Source organism: Meriones unguiculatus, chromosome 16 (assembly GCF_030254825.1).
Source record: "Meriones unguiculatus strain TT.TT164.6M chromosome 16, Bangor_MerUng_6.1, whole genome shotgun sequence".
Classification (NCBI taxonomy): Eukaryota; Metazoa; Chordata; class Mammalia; order Rodentia; family Muridae; genus Meriones; species Meriones unguiculatus.
In genome coordinates, this window is record NC_083363.1 from 57107 (window position 1) to 66595 (window position 9489).

Below are 9489 nucleotides of genomic sequence, written 5' to 3' on the forward strand. Positions count from 1 at the left end.
AGAAACTGTTCCCCTTTCTTTACTTTCAGATAGTTTCTTTAGAATTGGCATTGTTATTTCTCAAATGTTGAAAGTAATTCAGTAGTGTATACAAATAGACCTACAAATCTGTTTGTAGAATCAATTTAAAACTATTTTCACTTATATTTAATGCATAGGTTTCTACTTTATGTCTTTTAGTTATTGATCTCTTTCAAAGGGTTTGTTAATTTAACTTAAGTTGCCAGTGTCTGTGGGAGTTGATCTAGAGCCACCATGTATTCAGATGTTAATTGCTTGCCCCCTCCATTCTTACTGTTCTACTCTCATATAACCCAAAATGTTGTGAATTTTGCTTCCAAATAATCTCTGTTTGATGAATGACATGCCTGCACTTGGGTAAGGCAGAAGTGAGGTAAGATGGGCCAAGGTTTGCAGGCTTGGGAAGGACAGAGGTTCATGGGAAGAAGATGGAGACAAGGACCAGAAATGACATGAGAAAAGAAAGAGAAAAAGCCGAGTCATCATGGGTTAGAGAAAAGAAGAACCATGTGGGCCAGGGTTTGCTCTGAGGATCAGTGTTGGAGAGAATCAGCCCTGATAAAAAGTATAAGTAGGTATTTATGGAATTATGAATTGGAAGTAGTCCACACAGAAATGACTAAAGCATGGCATGGGATGTGGGGCTGGAGGTAATGAAAGAGTCTGGCTAAATAAGCTGACCAACTCCATGACAGGATTCATTTTCTTGCTAGACAGAACAGGCCTAAGAGTTACAGGAAAAAGTACAAAAAAGGGCAACCAATCAGAAACTACTGATTTGAAAAGCACCTAAGTTCTGACCAGAGTCACGTAGCCTCCGTGGGCACTAAGCAATCCCAATCATGGCCACATAGGGACAGTAGGGATTCCCCTTTCTAGTTTTAAAAGGGGCCTTAGAGCTCCTCACTGGTCACCACCATGTTGTAAAGATGGTGACCCCAGCGTGCTGGAATTCTCTACAGAATAAACGCCCTCTGTTGCTTCCATGCTACTCAAGTCTGGGGTCGTTCTTTCAGCATATTCCGGACCTTAACAGTAAGAAAGTAGCTTAGGAGATTTATATCTGCCCAGCCCCAGGTTTAAAGCACATTAAAAATATAACAGCTACTGTGTCTTTTATTGATATCATAGCAGGTTAAAAAATAAGTGCTGTAATAATTATATAAGTTAATAGATTATTAATAACCAAATTTCCACAACAAATGTCATTATTTATTCTATCTTTTCCACATTTGTAAGGTATTTAGTGAGGCTCTCTTTTATTTACTTAATAAGATTTAGTGATTTGTATTCCCGACATTTTGATCTACTAAAAGTTTGTTGGTTTTGCAATCATCAAAGGCCCAAGTTTTGTTTTCATATGTTATTTTAAATATTTCTTTTTTTAAACATTAGCTTCTGCCTTTATACTTAGTATTGTTTCTGTTGCTGTGGTTTGAGTTTAGTTAATCTGCATTTTTGGTATTTCAAGATAGAAACCAAAATCATTTTTGTTAGAAATTTCTTTATTTTTAGTTTAAGCATATGTATTTGCATGTGAACTCATGTGTAGTATGAACATATGTTATGAGTTTAATTATGACAGTTTAAAACACTGGGCAATAGAAATAGCTCAGTTTCTAAAAGCACTTGCCTCTACTTAATGATTAGCTGAGTCTTATCACTGACCTACATGATGGAAGGAGGAGAATTATCTTCTATAGGTGGTCCTTAAACTTACATCAATTTGTGTGCTGCAACACATATGTGCTGCGTGCACTCATGCACACATACAATGCATAAATTAATTTAATTTTAAAAATTTAAACTAATTTAAAGCATGTATGCAAGGTAGTTTGATCATACTTAACACTATCCCTCTTAAACATACCAACCCAATGGTTCTATTTCTTTAACTTCCTAGAGGTCTCTTTTTAACTTTCCTGTCTTTTAAAATTATTCCTCCATTTATGAAAGGAAATATACAATACTTATTTAAGCCAGTTTGTTTAATTTACATTTGTTTTTTGCATTTCTTTGTCTAATATTAAAATATTAATTTTAATTAATATTAAATTTAATTTTCTGACTATATAGAGTGACAGTGTTTGCTATTATAAAAGATGAAGTAAAACTAATGTGTGATGAATATGATACAAGCTGAGCTGAAAACCTCACATAATCATAGAAATATCTGATTATTTTAATCATATACATCTAGCTCTTCCACTGTTTTCTATATAATTCACACAAACTTAAGTGGTGTAGTCTGGGGTAGAGTTAGTGTTAGAAAATCCAGTGTTCTCAATTCAGGAACATGTTTCTAAGTTTAGGTTATCAACCTCCTGAGCTGGAGTCCCTTTTGGTCCACAGATGACATAGATTCACAGGACATGAGGATGAAAGACAGCCACCCAGGGATTCTTCACTTTAAAAACAAACAAATAGTGTCAAAGACTTCTTCTATTTTTCTGTTCTAGAACATAGCTACCATTGTAATTGTGTTAGCAGAAATAGCACCTGGATAGATATAGAAATCTACCATTTTTTGAGAGTCATTTCCATAGACTGTTTTACATCCTTGGTTTATCAATATTTGGTTGAGATTGTTAACAATTAGAATGAGAATTACATGGAGAAGAAAAAAAAAGAATTTACTTTGATTAGGTAGGAAAGTTTTATTTCCTAGAGATATGTCCATGATGTAACAACTGTATCTATTTTTCTCTCTATTCATTTCTGTCATTTGTGTTTTAGTGTCATAAATGCTAAATGTACTGATATACTAATGAAGGATGTAAGGATATACAAATGAAGACTTTCCTTCAGCAGGTGGCTTTAAGAAAAATGAAGTCACTATATGCAATGTACATATAGAAGATGAGGGTGAGAAAGACTAGCATGGTGATAATAAATATTGTGGTGTTAAAACTTTAAAGAACATAGGTATTATCCACACAAAATACCATAGTAAGGATATTGGCAAGATACCATAAAGTGTAGAGTTTCACAGATTTTGAAACACATCACAGATTATGATCCATGACCATAGATGATGGCAGGCAGAAATGTTGCAGCTCTTTCAGTGGTAAAAGTACTGATGGAAAACCAGATTGAGCTACAGGAAAACCTCATCTGGATACTAGATAATAGATAATGTTGCAATATAAAAAAGTGGAGCTCAAGGGAAAGCACAATCTAGAAATGCAGACAAGAGTTACTGAACAACACTTGTATGAGGAGCCAGAAAGCAAAGCTGAAAGCAAGAAAACATTCCTTCTTTCCAGGGGAGTGAAACAAATAACATATGAGAAAGTTTATGAAGAGAGTTAGTTAGCTTCAGGCAGAAATTCATAGAATCCTTCCAGAATTCAGCATTCAAAAGCGGTGTCATTTTAAAATTGGATTACTTGTTTTGTTGCTTTTTAACTTCTTGAGTTCTTTATATATTCTGGACGTTAGCCCTCTGTCAGATATCGGGTTGGTGAAGATCCTTTCCCAGTCTGTAGGCTGTCATATGTTCTGATGACAGTGTCCTTTGCTTTACAGAAGATTTTCAGTTTCATGAGGTCCCATTTATTGATTGTTGATCTTAGAGCCTGTGCTGTTGCCATTCTGATCAGGGAGTTGTCTCCTGTGCCAATAAGGTCAAGGTTCTTCCCCACTTTTTCTTCTAATAGACTTAGTGTGTCTGGTTTTATGTTGAGGTCTTTGATTCACTAGGACTTAAGTTTTGTTCAAGGTGAAAAATATGGGTCTATTTACATTTTTCTACAAGTAATGCAATTAAAAAATCGGGGTACAGAGCTAAACAGAGAATTCTCTGTAGAGGAATATCAAATGGCAGAGAAACATTTAAAGAAATGCTCAACATCCTTATTCATCAGGGAAATGCAAATTAAAATGACCCTGAGATTTCACCTTACACCCATCAGAATGGCCAAGATCAAAAACTCAAGTGACAATACATGCTGGAGAAGATGTGGAGAAATTGAAACCCTACTCCATTGCTGGTGGGAATGTAGCAACCACTTTGGAAATCAATTGGGCACTTTCTCAGACAATTAGGAATAGTGTTTCATTAAGACCCAGCTATACCATTCCTAGGCATATATCCACAATATGCTCAAGTACACAACAAGGACATTTGCTCAACGATGTTCGTAGCAGCTTTATTTGTAATAGTCAGAATCTGGAAACAACCCAGATGCCCCTCAACTGAGGAATGGATGCAGAAATTGTGGTACATTTACACAATGGAATTCTACTCAGCAATCAAAAACAAGAAAATCATGAAATTCATGGGCAAATGGTGGGATCTAGAAAAGATCATCCTGAGTGAGGTATCCCAAAAGCAGAAAGGCACACATGGTATATACTCACTTATAAGTGGATATTAGCCATATAATATAGGATAAACATACTAAAATCTGTACATCTAAAGAAACTAAGCAAGAAGGAGGACCCTGGGTAAGATGATCATTCCTTGCTCAGATAGGCAAATGGGATGGACATAGGAAAAGCGAGAAAACAAGAAACAGGACAGCAGCCTACCACAGAGGGCCTTTGAAAGACTCTACCCAATGAGGTATCAAAGCAGATGCTGAGACTCATAGCCAAACTTTGGGCAGAGTGCAGGGAATCTTATAAAAGAAGGGGGAAATCGAAAGACCTGGAGGGGACAGGAACTCCACAGGGAGAGCAAAAGAACCAAGAAATCTGGGCCCAGGAGTCTTTTCTGAGACTGATACTCCAACCAAAGACCATGCATGGAGATAACCTAGAACCCCTGCACAGATGTAGCCCATGGCAGTTCAGTGTCCATGCAGGTACCCAAGTAAGGGGAACAGGGACTGTCTCTGACATGAACTGATTGGCCTGCTCTTTGATCACCTCCCCTGAGGGAGGATCAGCCTTGCCAGGCCACAGAAGAACACAATGCAACCATTCCTGATGAGACCTGATAGGCTATGGTCAGAGGGAAGGGGAAGAGGATCTCCCCTATCAGTGGACTCAGTGAGGAGCATGAGAGGAGAAGAGGGAAGGTGGGATCGGGAGGGGATGAGGGAGGGGGCTACAGTTGGGATACAAAGTGAATAAACTGTAATTAATAAAATAAAACAAAAGAATAAAAGCTGTGTCATAGTTCTCATGGGGGAAAGGAATGACTAATAACTTTAAAATGGAATGACCACAGCGAAATAAGCAGGTAACTGGAATTTTCAGCAAAGAAAGCACTAAATAATATCTGAGATGCACAGTATTGGGCAGAGGTGTTAATTTTGTTAATTTAGGCTGTGAACAATTTCTATCTTTTGTGTCTTTCTTTTATCTTGAAAGACATACATATGTATATTTAATTCAACATGAGGGGTCAGAGGGTGGATCTGTGGAAGAGAGAAACTGGGAGGAGTGAAGGAAAAAAAAAACTGCAAAAAATTCAACACTTCCAAAGTAGGAAAATTTGCTGCTTCACATATTTTCTTTTTGTAATCAGAATAGATCCAAGTTTTTTATTTTATCAATTGTCACCTTGGTACCTAAACCTCACAAAGACCCAACAAAGAAAGAGAATTTCAGGCCAATCTCCCTCATGATCATTGATTCAAAAATACTCAACAAAATGCTTGCAAACCGAATCCAAGAACACATCAAAGACATCATCCACTACGACCAAGTGTGCTTCATCCCAGGCATGCAGGGGTGGTTCAGTATATGGAAATCCATCAATGTTATCCACTACATAAACAAACTGAAGGAGAAAAACCACATGATCATCTCCTTAGATGCTGAAAAGGCATTTGACATAATCCAACATCCATTCATGTTTAAAGTATTGGAGAGATCAGGGATACAAGGCACAAACCTGAACATAGTAAAGGCGATATACAGCAAGCCTATAGCCAACATCAAACTCAATGGAGAGAAACTTAAATCATTCCCACTGAAATCAGGGACAAGGCAAGGCTGTACACTCTCTCCATATCTTTTCAACATTGTTCTTGAAGTCCTAGCTAGAGCAATAAGACAATTGAAGCAGATCAAGGGGATACAAATTGGAAAGGAAGAAGTCAAAGTATCACTATTTGCTCAACCTCATTAGCCATCAGGGAAATGCAAATCAAAATGACCCTAAGATTTCAACTTACACCCACCAGAATGGCTAAGATCAAAAACTCAAGTGGCAACACATGCTGGAGAGGTTGTGGAGAAAGGGGAACCCTCCTCCACTGCTGGTGGGAATGTAAACTTGTACAACCACTCTGGAAAGCAATCTGGCACTTTCTCAGACGACTAGGAATAGTGCTTCCTCAAGATCCAGCTATACCACTCCTAGGCATATATCCAAAAGATTCTCAAGTACACAATAAGGACATTTGCTCAACCATGTTTGTAGCAGCCTTATTTGTAATAGACAGAAGCTGGAAACAGCCCAGATGCCCCTCAGTGGAGGAATGGATGCACAAATTGTGGTATATCTACACAATGGACTATTACTCAGCAATAAAAAACAAGGAAATCATGAAATTTGCAGGTAAATGGTGGGATCTGGAAAAGATCATCCTGAGTGGGCTATCCCAGAAGCAGAAAGATGCACACGGTGGACTTGGGGAGGGGCATGCAGGCAGAGGGTGGAGGAAGGGAGGAATTGGGATGGGAGGAGGGAGGGAACCACGGGGGGGATACAAAGTGAGTAAAGTGCAATTAATAAGGAAAAATTAAAAAAAATTATACATCAAAGCAAAATAAATTAAAAAAAAGAAAATGGCTATCCTACCAAAAGCAATCTACGGATTCAATACAATTCCCATCAAAATACCAACACATTTTTTTTACAGACATTGAAAGAACAATTCTCAATTTCATATGGAAAAACAAAAAAATCTAGAATAGCTAAAACAGTCCTGTACAATAAAACATCTGGAGGTATCTCCACCCCAGATATCAAACTGTACTATAGAACAACAGTAACAAAACTACATGGTAATAGCATAGAAACAGACTGGTGGACCGATGGAATTTAATCGAAGACCCAGAAATAAACCCTCACATGTATGCAAACTTACTTTTTGACAAAGAAGCCAAAACCATACAATGGAAAAAAGATAGCATCTTCAACAAATGGTGCTGGTCTAACTGGATGTCTACATGTAGAAAAATGAAAATAGACCCATATTTATCACCTTGCACAAAACTAAAGTCCAAGTGGATCAAAGATCTCAAAATAAAACCAGACACATTAAATCTGTTAGAAGAAAAAGTGGAGAAGAGCCTTGACCTCTTTGGCACAGGAGACAACTTCCTGAGCAAAACACCAACAGCACAGGCTCTAAGATCAACAATTAATAAATGAAACTGAAAATCTTCTGTAAAGCAAAGGACAGTGTCATAAGAACAAAATGACAGCCTAAAACTAGGAAAGGATCTTCACCACCCTTACATCTGACAGAAGACTAATATCAAGAATATGTGAAGAACTGAAAAACTTAAAACAGCAACAAATCAAGTAATCCAATTAAAAAATGGGGTACAAAGCTAAACAGAGAATTCTCTGTAGAGGAATATAGAATGACAGACAAACACTTAAGGAAATGCTCAACATCCTTAGTCATAAGGGAAATGCAAATTAAAACAACCCTGAAATTTCAGTTCACACCCATCAGAATGGCCAAGATCAAAAGCTCAAAGGATGCATGATGGAGAGGATGTGGAGAAGTACCCTCCTCCACTGCTGGTGGGAATGTAAACTTGTACAACCACTTTGGAAATCAATCCAGCACTTCCTCAGAAAATTAGGAATAGCGCTCCCCTCAAGATTCAGCTATACCAGCATTTATCCAATATATTCTCAAGTATACAACAGGACATTTGCTCAACCATGTTTGTAGCAGCTTTATTTGTAATAGCCAGAATCTGGAAACAACCCAGATGTCCCTCAGCTGGGGAATGGGTACAGAAATTGTGGCACATTTACACAATGGAATACTACTCAGCAATTAAAAATAAAGAAATTATGAAATTGGCAGGCAAATGGTGGGATCTAGAAAAGATCATCCTGAGTGAGGTATCCCAGAAGCAGAAAAACAAATAATATATACTCACTTATAAGTGGATATTAGACATATAATATAGGATAAACATACTAAAATCTATAGTCCTAAAGAAGCTAAACAACAAGGAGGGCCCTAGGGAAGATGTTTAATCCTCATTCAGAAGGGCAAACAGCATAGACATCAGGAATAGAAGACAAGAAACAGGACAGGAGTCTTCCATAGAGGACTGCTGAAAGACTCTACCCACCAGGGTATCAAAGCAGATGCTGAGACTCATAGCCAAACTTTGGGCAGAGTGCCAGAATCCTTATGGAAGAAGAGGGAGATAGAAAGGCCTGGAGGGGTCAGGAACTCCGCAAGGTGAACAACAGAGCCAAAATCCCTGGCCGAGGGGAGCCTGCAGAGACCGATACTGATACTCCAACTTAAGGGCCATGCAGGGAGGGGACCGAGACCCCTGCTCAACGGAAGCCATTGGCTGCTCAGTCTCCAAGTAGGTTCCCTAGTAAGGAGTGCAGGGACTTTCTCTGACTTGAACCAGTGGCAGGCTCTCTGATCACCTCCCCCTGGGGGGTGCAGCCTTGCCAGGCCACGGAGGGGGGGGGAGGATGCAGCCACCTTTGATGAGACCTGATAAACTAGCATCAGATAGAAGGGGAGGGGGTCCTCCCCTATCAGGGGACTAGGGAAAGGGCATAGAGAGAGGAGGAGGATGGGTGGGACAGGGAGGAGACAAGGGAAGGGGCTGCACCAGGGATACAAAATGAATAAATTGTGATAAATAAAATAAAATTAAAAAAAACATGGTATTGATAGAGAGGTAGAAATGTAAGTTACCCTGATTTATCCATTTAATCTAATTTACCATGTCACTAAGCTCACTAAAGAAAATTAAATTATTTATTTCTTTTGTTTTATTTCAGTTAGTAGCATCATCTTCTGCTCAACTTAGCAGGAGACATTTATAGAAAAGATTTATTGCCAATTTCTGAGATTATTTTTGGAATGATCTTAATTTATTAGCATGTGTACCATGAGAAACCAAATTTCATACAGGTAAAGCAGTTTTATCCATAAGAGAGCTCTATTTGTTCAAAGGGTATTTCACATTCATCTAAAGCACCAAGCAAGGAAACACGCACTAAGATTCTGCAGTAAAGCCAATGGGGAATGTGCTACTGAGTAGACAGATGAGCAAAAGAACCATTTAGAGCAGATTTTTGTTTGTACTCTTCAAAGTGGAAAGTTGTAAGATTCAATGGCTAAGCTCCTCTTATAATTGCTTATTTTGAAAAGAAAAGTGGTTTTACTCAAATAATTTAATCTCTGTGATTTGTTTTATGATTCAGTGCCCAAAAGAGATTGCAAAAGAGTGAAGTGTCCTTAATGATGGATCAGATCTTCTTATCAAAGACTGCATGCTGGGAGGCTTCTT